Genomic DNA, 11,140 nt, shown 5'->3' with positions numbered 1-11,140 from the left:
CATCACAGTGCTCTTTTACCAGTAAATCCTTTCCAGTGTAAATACAGCCAGCTTGCTCCCAAAACAAATGACCTACAGATTTAAGGCTTCCTCAGGCTTGTCAGTCTGTGTCCAGTTTGGCAGCACACAATGCTGGCTGGAGAACACTTTGGGATATTCGAATAGTATCTGAGGGGCCACATTTCCACATCTGACTCCTACTTTTGCTCTTTCTTCTTCCATGGGAAATAACAATTGGATAAATTTCACTGAAGAAATTCCTAGACTCCTATCAAACAAAAGTCCTGGGTACCCACGCCTGTACTCAACCTCAGGAAAGTAGAATCAGTTAGTACACTTTACACATATAACCATTTTCTTTAGGGATATTCAACATCTGTTCCCTTTTTATTTTAATCTAAGACAGTCTGTGTGACTAACATACTTAGCATAGAACTAAGATAAAGGAAAAATTTCAGCTCTGCCACTATATTATTTCCTAGCCACAGACAACCCACTTCATCTTCGTACATCTGAGTTTCGCCACCTGCAAAATTAAGATAGTAATATCTGACTGCTCCTACAGGTGTTGTAGGAATCCATTAAGTTTGTGGCTTTACATCATCATATTTATTAACTTTAATTGATATCTGACAAGAACCAGCAGTTCTTCTGTGTTTTGGGAAAAGTATGACTTGGCAGCAAGCCAGGTACGTGTCCAGAATGGTAGAAATTCTTTTTTTAGGAAACACATGGCAATATGACATCGAGCAGGGCACATGTAAGGCTCATGAATAATACAAAGCAATACATTTCAGAGGAAAAGGAAGCCAGAAAAAAATAATTTGAAAGTGCATTGACATCCTCTCACAAGTCTAGCTAAATAGTAATAATTAGAGAAGTAGCTTTTGGCAAACAGTCATTAAAATTTGTTAAGAGACAACTTCCTTATAGTTACCAACTTTTCAAACTGTGCTAACTAGAGCACCCGTGCTGCAGTTTTCATTATGATCTGCATGATCCAGAGTCCTGTGACAAGTTGTGCTTTGAATTATATTGCTGCAATTCCCCTTTTTCTTCAGCATGAGAGTAAAAAGCCTAGCTGTTAGCCTCTACTGTCGCAAATTAACAGAGATACAAAAACAAGAGAGACGCACTGAATTCTTTTTTCAATGGCAGATGTAATTTTCCCATGGCTTAATCATTTACGATGAAGAGAGCCATGCCAATAAAACCATTGTATCTCAGCTTGCCTATGTATCATCTCTCTTTTTAGTTACAAAAATATGTTCTTGATTTACCTAAAAGCATGACCAACCAGCTAAAAAGTGCAAAATACCTCTGGCTCATGCACAAGGACAAGACTTTCATAAAGTATGAAAAAGCATGTATTTATAAATAGGGTCTCTGTAGTGAAGAAATAAATCTCATTATGTAGGTGTCATTTGCTTCAGCTAGTATTTTACTCACACCAGATTTATACTGGTTTAATGCTATTGTATCAGAAGACATGTTCTTGATTTTCAGTGAAACAAATGAGATTAGATTTGCTGGGTTTTAAAGTTACTGTGAAGTGAATTCAGAAGTTGGAAATCACTTGAGCTCCATTGTATTCTTTGACAGAGTAGTTTGAAGAAAGAGCTCACCAGGCAATTTCTCCTGCTGGACAGTGACAATATGGTCTACTCTCCCTTCCACAAGCTACTGTAACGAGCCACACACTAATGTAGTAGGAAGTTCTCCTTTCACAGTTTGGAGAATATTTCAGGAGAAATCCTGAGTGACTCAAAAGAGAAAAATTAAATTATCTTAATTGTACTAATTTTCCTTAACTAGTTCCTCTACCTGTAGGAGAAAAATAAGCAGAAAATATAAATTGTTCACTAGAACACAGGATGTTTTTTCCATATGTTAACTACAATGCACTATATGACATAAAATCCTAGCAAAGAGAAGCTGTTCTAATATTGCCACATATACTAGTAGTGAAAAGTAAGCTTCCTTCCAAGCTGAACATGACCTACTGATATCTGTGAAAGCACAAACCTCTCTTGTCTTTAGTAAAGCCATGGCTTTTCATTAATTAATCTCAGATCTGTGATTTACTGGGCTACCCAAGTATTATGGATTAGGCATGAGCATGTGGTAGTATTTTTGCCAAGTTAGCTAAACCTATGCTTGTGCTTTACATTGGCCTTGTACTGACTGTGAGATGATCTGAAGGGGAGATGTACTGAAGGGGAGATGATCAGATATAAAGTCTGCTGGGACAAAGTTTCCCCTTCAAAAATGTTTCAGTACATGTGAACCACTAGAACGAGTTTATATCAGTGTGGTGTCCTGTGGCAATGACACTTTTGATCTGATACTAGGCTTCCTAAAATTAGATTAGCCATCTTCTGAAAAAACAGCCTTGGATTTTACTGTGGGGAAAATACCTGAGAGAATCAAAGCCCCAGTGGCATCTGCATATCCATCTGCTGAATTAAAAGTTATTTTTATTCATCCAGGAAATAGATATAAGAGCTGTGACATAAGTAACTATGTAAAAATAGTCAGGGAAACACAAATTTTGTTTAGCAAGTCTGAGTCATCTGTTCAGAAGAAATATTAGAAAGATTACAGTTACAAAAACTGTAAAAAAGGTGAAGAGAAATAAAGCTTCAGAAAAATTATAACCTGCACAAGAACTTTCCACAAGCAGAAGAGAGAAAAGCAGCATTTACTGAATAGCTTATTTGATATGACTGACTCAGTTCTTTTTATTAGCCTGCAGAGTGATTTGATAGAAAAGAAAAAAAGATGGAGAATTAAGGTTATTCTATGGCCCAGATAAAATCAGCAAGTCAAATAACTTACAGGAGTACACAGCTTATGTATAAAATGAAAAGGAAGGCACATAAGCACTCTCAGTTTGCGTATCAAAGGTGTTCCAATGCACAATAAAACCGTAGCAGTATAAACAAGCTAATAACGAGCTTACAGCTGTAGATAAGATAAGGCTGAAGATTAGCCATGGGAAATTGCCACACCTCAGTAAATATAAAAAGAAGGGATAAAGCAATTTATCCAAGTGCACCAAAGCCACCTGTGTTTAACTGCACTCAGTTAGTACTACTTTCCAGCCCTACACACTTTCCCCTCTGCCCAAAAGTAGCAACATTAGATGGTGTGTTCCTCTATACCACCGTTGGGCCTCCTTATTCAATGGGCCCATGTTAATTCAGCAGAGTAGTGAATCTGGATTGTTAGAAGTTGGATTATCCTGATAGATTACTAACTCAGCTTCTGTATTGTAGAAAGCACGAACTCCAAGATAAGGGGTATGTAGTGACATATGTTCTCTTTTGATTCCTGTTGCATTAGGAGCTGCAGGGAGATGATGAGATCTCATTTAAAATGCCTTTCTGCCTGTCCTGGTACTTCAAAGCCCCTTAAAAAGGAAAGACTTTCAGATTCCCTGCTAAATTCCAGCCTATAGTTACTTCCTACAGAACTGGCAACAGAACCCAAACCCCTAAAAGGAAAAAAAAAATCTCATCATCTTAGTGACTTTTCAGGATGGAAGTTCCTAACATGCATGATGGCCAAACCACAGTAAGTGCTATCTCAGTAAGTGCTACACCAGTAACTGCTACATCACGCTGACCTCCAGAACAGGGACATAACTCAAGCTTCCTGATTCCTGGCATTCTGCAACTTGCTAAACATAATAGAATAAACCACAAACAAAGTGTGAGGACAACACAAGTGAAAACTGCAGCCCGTTTAAAACTTGTCTGTACAAACTAAGTCACGCCAATTAATCTAACATTAACTAAGGCCCAAATGGATTTGTTAAAATGCATTTCACCTTTGGGTTGATACCTTATTCAGAATTCACTTAGCCTTCACTCATTTTGGCATAATTTGTTCTTATCTTGTTTACTTTAGCAAAACAAAGCTGGAGGGATAAACTCCAGGAAGGAAAAGAATTATTTAAACCATTAAACCAGTGGTCACTGCCGGCGTAAGAGGAAATGGGTATGAGGTTTTGTTTGGAAGCTAGAAGACAATTCTTAACCCTCACAGCAACCATATTCTGGAACAGTTTTCTAATAGCATAATACGAGTAAAACACCTAATTACTTTCAAGATAAAGCTCAATCATTTTATGAATAAGATTACATGGCATGAGGGCAATAACAAGGGTCTAGACTCAATAATCCATGCGATGCATTTCAGGAAAGTTCCCACAATAATATTTACGTATCTGCCCTACCTCACTCAACATTTGCAAATTGTACATACTATGCACAGAATATATCTAGCACTGTAAAAATGATACTCATGAAAACAAATGTCGGATCTTTCAAACTGTGCATGTAGTTTCTGAATCACTAGCAAACACTATTTCACATTATGGTGTTTATTCTTCCTTGCTTCAATTTTTTATTTCTAAATGGAAGTAATAATACCTTCTGGTCCCCCAGAGAGCTGTGAGGAAAATTCAGGAATATTTGTAAAATGCTCACCACTCTAGTGATGAATGCAATTTCCCCATGAGGAAATCAATAAACCCCTACAGATTTAAATGGAGTACAGTAAATAAAGGTTATAGCCACACACAGACTAGGACAGATAAATACCAATATGGAACAGCTGCCTCATTTACTGTGCATCCATCATCCTGTGAACTGAGTCAGACTGAGGTCCTGGGGGGAAACGCATCTCAGGATCTAGTAGTAAGACACTACCTCAGTGCGTATGCACAATGGGCAGCTTTAACTTGCACTGGCAAAACACAGAGTTTCACATAGAACATTAATTAGGACTCTAAATACATTCAGTACTTAGCCAATGATCTTGTAAAACATTTATAGAAGAAATAATTCAATACAATTTAAAACGTAAGTTTTACAGTGTAGTCTCCACTAAGGCTTAATTATTTGGTTTTACTGTAGAGCTAAGGAGAAAAAAGTTGATCAAATCACTGGATGATAATAAAGTCCCTTTCCGCCTGCCATTTCTGATGAGCATGCCACTGCGACTTCAAAGATATTTAAAGCAGAGTGTATATCATTGTATGTCACTATTTATACTCTAAATACAGACCAGATCTCTCAGATACATCCACTGTCCTGATATTTATGCACCTTGTACTTGCTAAGCCAGTCCATGAGCATCTGCACTGCAGTAATGACAATCATCTATGTCTATAAAGCCAAATCCCCACTGGCACTACTATTTACATGGATTTGGCACTAGAACGTCTGGAGAATCATACCCAGGTTCTTAGCATTTCATTAACTTGAGCTGGTCTAGGAACTGTTTGACGGCATACTGTGACAAACTCCCTTCTTCCTTTCAGGTCTTCATGGGGAAGTGTTTTCAATCTGTCAACACATTTAGTTGACACAGTTCCCATGATGTCTGTTCCTCTCTTTTGTGTCCCAGCCAGTGCCAACATGAGCACAGCTGGGTGAGGTCTTCGTGCTTGTGCCTGCAGTTATTGCAACCATGAACATATAGAGCATCTGAAAAACACAGAAGACCAATGAACTCTCCAACTGTGCTGGAGATATGAATGGCTGTTATGTGCCCATAGTTTGCCTTCTTCATGTAGCAGTTCAGGAATCAGTGCAAAAGACACCTGCAGACTGCACTGGAAATAAGAGATTCATCTATGTGGATGACAATAAATGTTATTCCATCCACATAGAAGAGTTATCAGTGAGATTTCTGAAGACAGCGAGCTCTGGTGTCCCCATCTGTCTTCTTTGCAGATATTCTTCCATATGATACTTGGGAGAAGACAGTTCAGTTATGGTTTAGGGATGCCGGATGGTGGCTTTACATGCTTTGGGACCAATACCATTTGTACCACTGTGCAACATCTGCAGAATAAAAGTGAAAGCATGTACATGTAATGGCTAGGTCAGGTACGTGGAACACCAGTAAAGCCTCTCAGCAGCCAACCAGACCTACCTCTCAGAACAGTTCATATACCCTGCTTTGGCAAATCTAATCAAACTATGCAGAGTGCTGCACTAAGGCAGCTGTGCTCCTTCTGGGAGCCAAGCTAGCTCACTCATGGTATGGTCAGGTATTTTTGCACCGCACAGCAGTGCAGGCCTAGTTGAGGCAATAATTATTGCTAGGCAAACAGGGAAATACAAGGATTCCTTTTGCACTCATAAGCTTACAACATGGGGTGACGTGCATGAAAAAATATGAGTGGGGAAATGTGGGACTCTGCATATGAGTTATTTACAACTCCTGTGATTACAGGAGGGGTGGCTACTTTGTTAAAAGTTTTGTGATGTTCCCTTCTTTCTCAAACACCTGTGATAACCTGAAAGTTCCAATAAATTAACATGGTAACCAATAACACTACCTTGTGTCTTGTGACAGCTCACTCTGTCTTCCCCAGAGATGTGTCCTCTTTCCTACAGCACCTGAGCCAGCAAAGGTGGCCAGCACCTGAGCAGGCACCTGAGCCAGCAAAGGAAGATCCTGCCGAGGAAACAAAAGAGCACCTTATCTTTCCTGACCAGAAAAATAAACCTGCATAATTTCAAGGCCACAGTTATGAACTTCCTTCATCTAGATTTATTTTTATGCCCTTTTACATGCCAGCATGGTTTGAAATTCCTGCTAGCCATATGGGCAGTTCAAAGAGCAGACTGCCAGGTGCCATTCATTGAAACATAACCAAAGTGTTGTCAGCATGTGGTCAGGGAGGCAGAATGTGCTCAAACACTGAAGAATACAGGAAAACCACCCCATACACGTGGCAGGGAGAACACAACCAGCAACCACTGCTCAGCAAAGCCCTCCTCCATCTCTGTTAGGAATTCAATGTTGATATCGGAGAAGCAATGGAAACCCCTGTCCATTTCAATATGGACAAAAGGGTTTGCAACTAACTTTGTTTCTTCTTCCTTTTTCAGCAGAAGATGGTCTTAAAGCAAGAATCTTGTCACTTTGGTGTAAAAGGCCTTGTAATGGGGCAGCATTCAAGAGTAGTCCCACAGGCAATAGGAGCAAAAAGGTAGGGCTGGGTTTCAAAAGTTATTGATGAGAATTGACTCACTGAGATTCCTGATGCCAGTGATAAGCCAGTGATTTGTTTAAGACAATCAGGGCAGTTTCTCGATAGCCAGAGGCTTACTTCTTAGAAAATATGAGACCATGTTTGCTTACCTTGATTAGCCTAGTGGTTGGAAACCTTGATGTTTAGACAGGCCGAGCTGCCTTTAGTGCCAGACAGTCCTGGCAAAAGATCAAGAGCATCATTTCCCAGCAAGCCCTCAAAGGCTTCAGGCTCTCTCAGAGCAGCTTTCCTGCCATGGCTCCCGTCTGCCAAGGGGTCAAGAAGAAAAGCCTTTAAATGATGACTGGCCTCTGGGTCGACAACGATGCAGCTGTAAGAGGTTGCAGAAGCGGCTCTCTTTATTTTTCACTTTGAAAACTCTGCTTCTGAGCACGGGCTGTGCTGAGGGGGGTAGGAGAAAGACGGATGCAGAAATGCTGATGCCGGAGAACTTGCAACACAGGGGCTCTGCTCTGTCACTGTACGCAGCCCTTAGCTGTGGCTGGGGGAAAGGGCTCGCCTGGCAACACCTGGCCTCGCTCAGAGCAGGGGCGCTTGCAAAGCAGCCGTCGGAGGCCTTGCCTGCACGGCAGTTAGCTAAACCTCCTCAGCGGCGCCGGCCGGCCCAAGCCCAGCGAGGGCAGGGCGGCAGCCCCCGTGGCCGCGGCCGTGCCCGGGCCGCTGAGCGTGGCGTTGCCCCCGGGCCGGGCACTGGCAGGGCCGCGGCCCAGGGCGGCCCGCGACGCTCCGCGCCCGGCCGGCTCGGCCTGCGCCCTCCAGGTCCCGCCGCGGAGCGGGCCGGGCGGGCAAGAGGAGGGGGCGGAGGGGAGGGAAGCGCGGGGCACGGCGCGGGGCCGGGCCGGGGCGCCGGCGGGGGCGCGGCGCAGGGGGGCTCGCCCGCCGCGGGAGGCCGCGGGGGCCGGGCAGCACCGGCGGGGCGGGGCGGGGAGGCGGCGCGGTCGCGGCGGCGGAGCGAGCGGGGCCGCGGCCGTGAGGCCGGGATGTGCGCGGTGCGACGGGTAAGCCCGCGCTTCCGCCTCGCTGCGCAGGGCGGGCCGGGCCGGGCCGGGGGCGGGTGTCCTCTGGCGGCGTGCGGGGAGCCGCGGTGCCGGCGCCGGGGGCGCGGGCGGGCGGCAGCGGGGGCGCTGGGCGGTTGTGCTCGTAGCGGGGATGCGCGCCCGCTCGCCGGAGCCTGTGAGAGAGCCGCCGCGTCTCGCCGGCGTCGCTCGCGGCTGCGGGGGTAAAGTGAGCCACGAGCAGAGCGGCGGGGCCGGTGCCGCCTCCCGAGCGGGGTCGGCAGCGCCCCGCGGCGGCAGGGCGCGGTCGGGGGGCGGCCGGGGCCAGGGCGCTGCTGCGCCGCCAGCGCGGCCGGGGCACAACGGCGAGCGGGCGAGGCGAGCTCCGGAGGGAGGCACCGTCCTTGGAGGCCCCTGGCGAGGCACCCCCGAGCCTCCCCGGGGAGCTTTAGCAGGAAGGTGTTGCCCTTCAGCCTGGACGGGCCGCGGAGCAGGCTGCTTATTCAGAGCAACAGCGAAACCCCCACAAAATCCCACAGTGCATCGTGTGTGACCTCCCAGTTTTCCTGTCAGGACTGGCTTTGGGTACGGTTTGCAAAGCGCAGGGGTTTCGCGGCCCTTTCAGCCGCCTGGCCGCGGCGGACGTTTTGGAAGCGCGAGGTCAGGTCCGGGCGAGGGCCCCAGCGCCGATCCGCCGTCCCTCGGGCTCCCCTCGCAGCTCCCCGTCCTCAAATTCTGAGTGTTATGTGAACCGTGGTGGACAATGGGAGATGGTGGTTTGCGCCGCTTCGTTTTTAAACGTGCCCTGGGCCTGGGGTCATCCCTGTTTGTGTTAGTCTCATCTGCTGAGCTTCACTGGAAGCACACCAGAAAAAAGGTAATTAAAACCTTGACTCCAGAAACAAAAGCCTTTGTGTGGGACATTTTAATAGCTCATGACAGTGACTGAGGGAAAGGGTGTAAGCTTTTATGTAGTTTACAGGAAGCATGGGTTTTTGGTGAGGAAGTAGACCTAGGTCTGTATAAAGTCACACTGAAATCCCTGAAGCTTCAGGAAAGTACAGGAGGGTGCATATGTGCACACAGTGCTACAGGATTTGGCCACAATAACAGTTACTAGGCTTAGAAATGAAAAGGTGTTTACAAGGGTGTGAAAGGAAAATCAGAGTTCCTAAAGGGAAATGACTGTTCTGTCAGAAGAGCAGCTGCTCTTTTCATATTAATGTTACTACTGTTTTCATAGTAAAATAATACTTAAAAGGTACTTGCATCTCAACAATGACCACAGTATTGAGAAACCTCTTATTTAATAAGATATTTGTCTTCACATCATCACTATGAGGTAACAGTGTTGTTATCCCTATTTTCATAGATGATGGATTGCAGCAGAGAGGCACAAAGTGAATTCCCCAACATCAGGGTGGAAGTCTATGAAAGAGAGACTGGAATTTAAATCTCTTAAAAACTTTGCGTGCCCCCCAAAACTGGTGCCAAGCCATTGTTTTAGGCTGAATCTTTACAATCAGCCTGTGGATAGATACTATTTACAGGAGCAAAAGCTAGGGGACACAGACAAGGATCACATTCTTTTGTTAACTGCTACTACTGCGGATGGTCTGGATTTCAGAGGCTATATCCACAGCTGATTTATTTTCCTAATGAAAGTTAGGCCAAAATCAGGACTGAGTGCCGTACTCAAAAAGCACACTCTAATCTGACATTCCTGTCCCATCTCCCTCTCCCAACTGGAGTACTTTTACAACTGTAAACCGGATCAGGTATACACCTAATAATATTGTTGTTGTTGGGTTAGCAAAAGGTCTTCTGGATCAGGGAATTGGATCAGCTTTAGCGCAAGTTCGGGAAGTACCAGAACCATTGCAAAGGAGGGAACAAAATTGAGAGCAGGACCTACTCCTTTTAGCATCAGCTATTAGATTGGTTCAGTTGCTCATGGAGCTGCACCTTCAGTGTCTTACACCTTAGTGTCTTAAATGTTGTTGAAGTTGTTAGCATCGCAATTTGAGCATTCTTAACCCCCTGCATTCTGTTTTAGGTTCCTCTATCTTTTGGCTTCATTTTTAATAACAAGACGTTTAAAGCTACACATCTGTAGTTGAGCTGTGAGTTGCTGTAGGAAATTATCCTCTCAAGGGGCATGTTTTAGTGTTGCAGTAGCTTTGTAATAGTTAAAGTGGATTCACAGGTTATTCCTGACAAAAATATTCTCAAGCAGTAGACAAGTTTTATTGTTCAATGACAAATGTCTGATTGTATTCCTGATGTAATAGAAGAGTCAGTGGTGGAAAATTATGTTCACTACTGCCTTGAATTCTGTTGAACAGTGTTCTGGCTGATGACCACCTCTATTGCTCCTAGTTGTGGTTTCTGTTTTGACTGTAAAAAGCCCCATCTAGCCCATATAAACCCAGGAACCATCAATATATATTGATATGCTGCTTAATATGTATGTAAAACTGGCTTAACTTCTGCTGTCACATTAATGAAATAAAAGTATATTTGTGTGTTCCAAGTATAGAGACAATATACAACTCCTGTCTTGGACATCTAACAGTTGAAATCAGTGTCATGTAATATTGAGTAAAGTCTGCATGATCTGAGGCTAATTTTAGACCTATATATAACAAACAGTACTGGAGGAGGAAAAGTAAAAAGATAGTGAGAGGAGAGATAAGGAAGGCAAGTATGGAAGCAGTGATATCAAAATAAATGGAACTAACACAAAGGGTTTCATGAGACAAACTGAAGAACCAGAGAGCTCCTTAGTTTGATTCGGACCCTCAGAACTGCCTTTCTGAAGGGTCTTACCATTGCAAACCTCAATCTTAAAATGCTAAGGAAGCAGCAAACTGCAAATAGCCAAACCTGATGCACAGCAAGTTTTTTTTTGAACAGCACTGTCATTTGCAGCTGGACAGTATACAATGAAGATGCTTTACTGGTAGAAAGTAGGAACTGCCCTTATGCACAGCAGTTGTTGCTGAACGTATAACACAAATACACTAAATCAACACAGCAGACATGCCCTGAAACTGAAGAGCAGTGAAAT

General features: G+C 44.2%; 1 protein-coding gene and 1 long non-coding RNA gene across 2 annotated transcripts in view; one reads left to right on the top strand and one right to left on the bottom strand.

Annotated features, from left to right (window-relative positions):
* Positions 1-4,885: 4,885 nt before the first annotated feature.
* LOC106490179 (uncharacterized) lies at positions 4,886-7,678 on the bottom strand. Its single transcript, XR_001293560.2, has 3 exons — positions 7,165-7,678; positions 6,356-6,474; positions 4,886-5,855 (listed from the first exon to the last, which is right to left on the bottom strand). It is a non-coding gene; the product is annotated as an uncharacterized lncRNA (long non-coding RNA).
* A 354-nt stretch (positions 7,679-8,032) lies between these two features.
* ATP10D (ATPase phospholipid transporting 10D (putative)) overlaps positions 8,033-11,140 on the top strand; it is a 56,289-nt gene continuing 53,181 nt past the window's right edge. The window contains exon 1 of the mRNA XM_067298091.1: positions 8,033-8,073. The gene's annotated coding sequence lies outside the window, so the exon portion shown is untranslated. The remainder of the gene's footprint in view (positions 8,074-11,140) is intronic.

This window comes from Apteryx mantelli, chromosome 5 (assembly GCF_036417845.1).
Source record: "Apteryx mantelli isolate bAptMan1 chromosome 5, bAptMan1.hap1, whole genome shotgun sequence".
NCBI classification, from domain to species: domain Eukaryota; kingdom Metazoa; phylum Chordata; class Aves; order Apterygiformes; family Apterygidae; genus Apteryx; species Apteryx mantelli.
The sequence above is the reverse complement of the archived record's forward strand: the minus strand, read 5'-3'. Positions and strand labels throughout refer to the sequence as shown.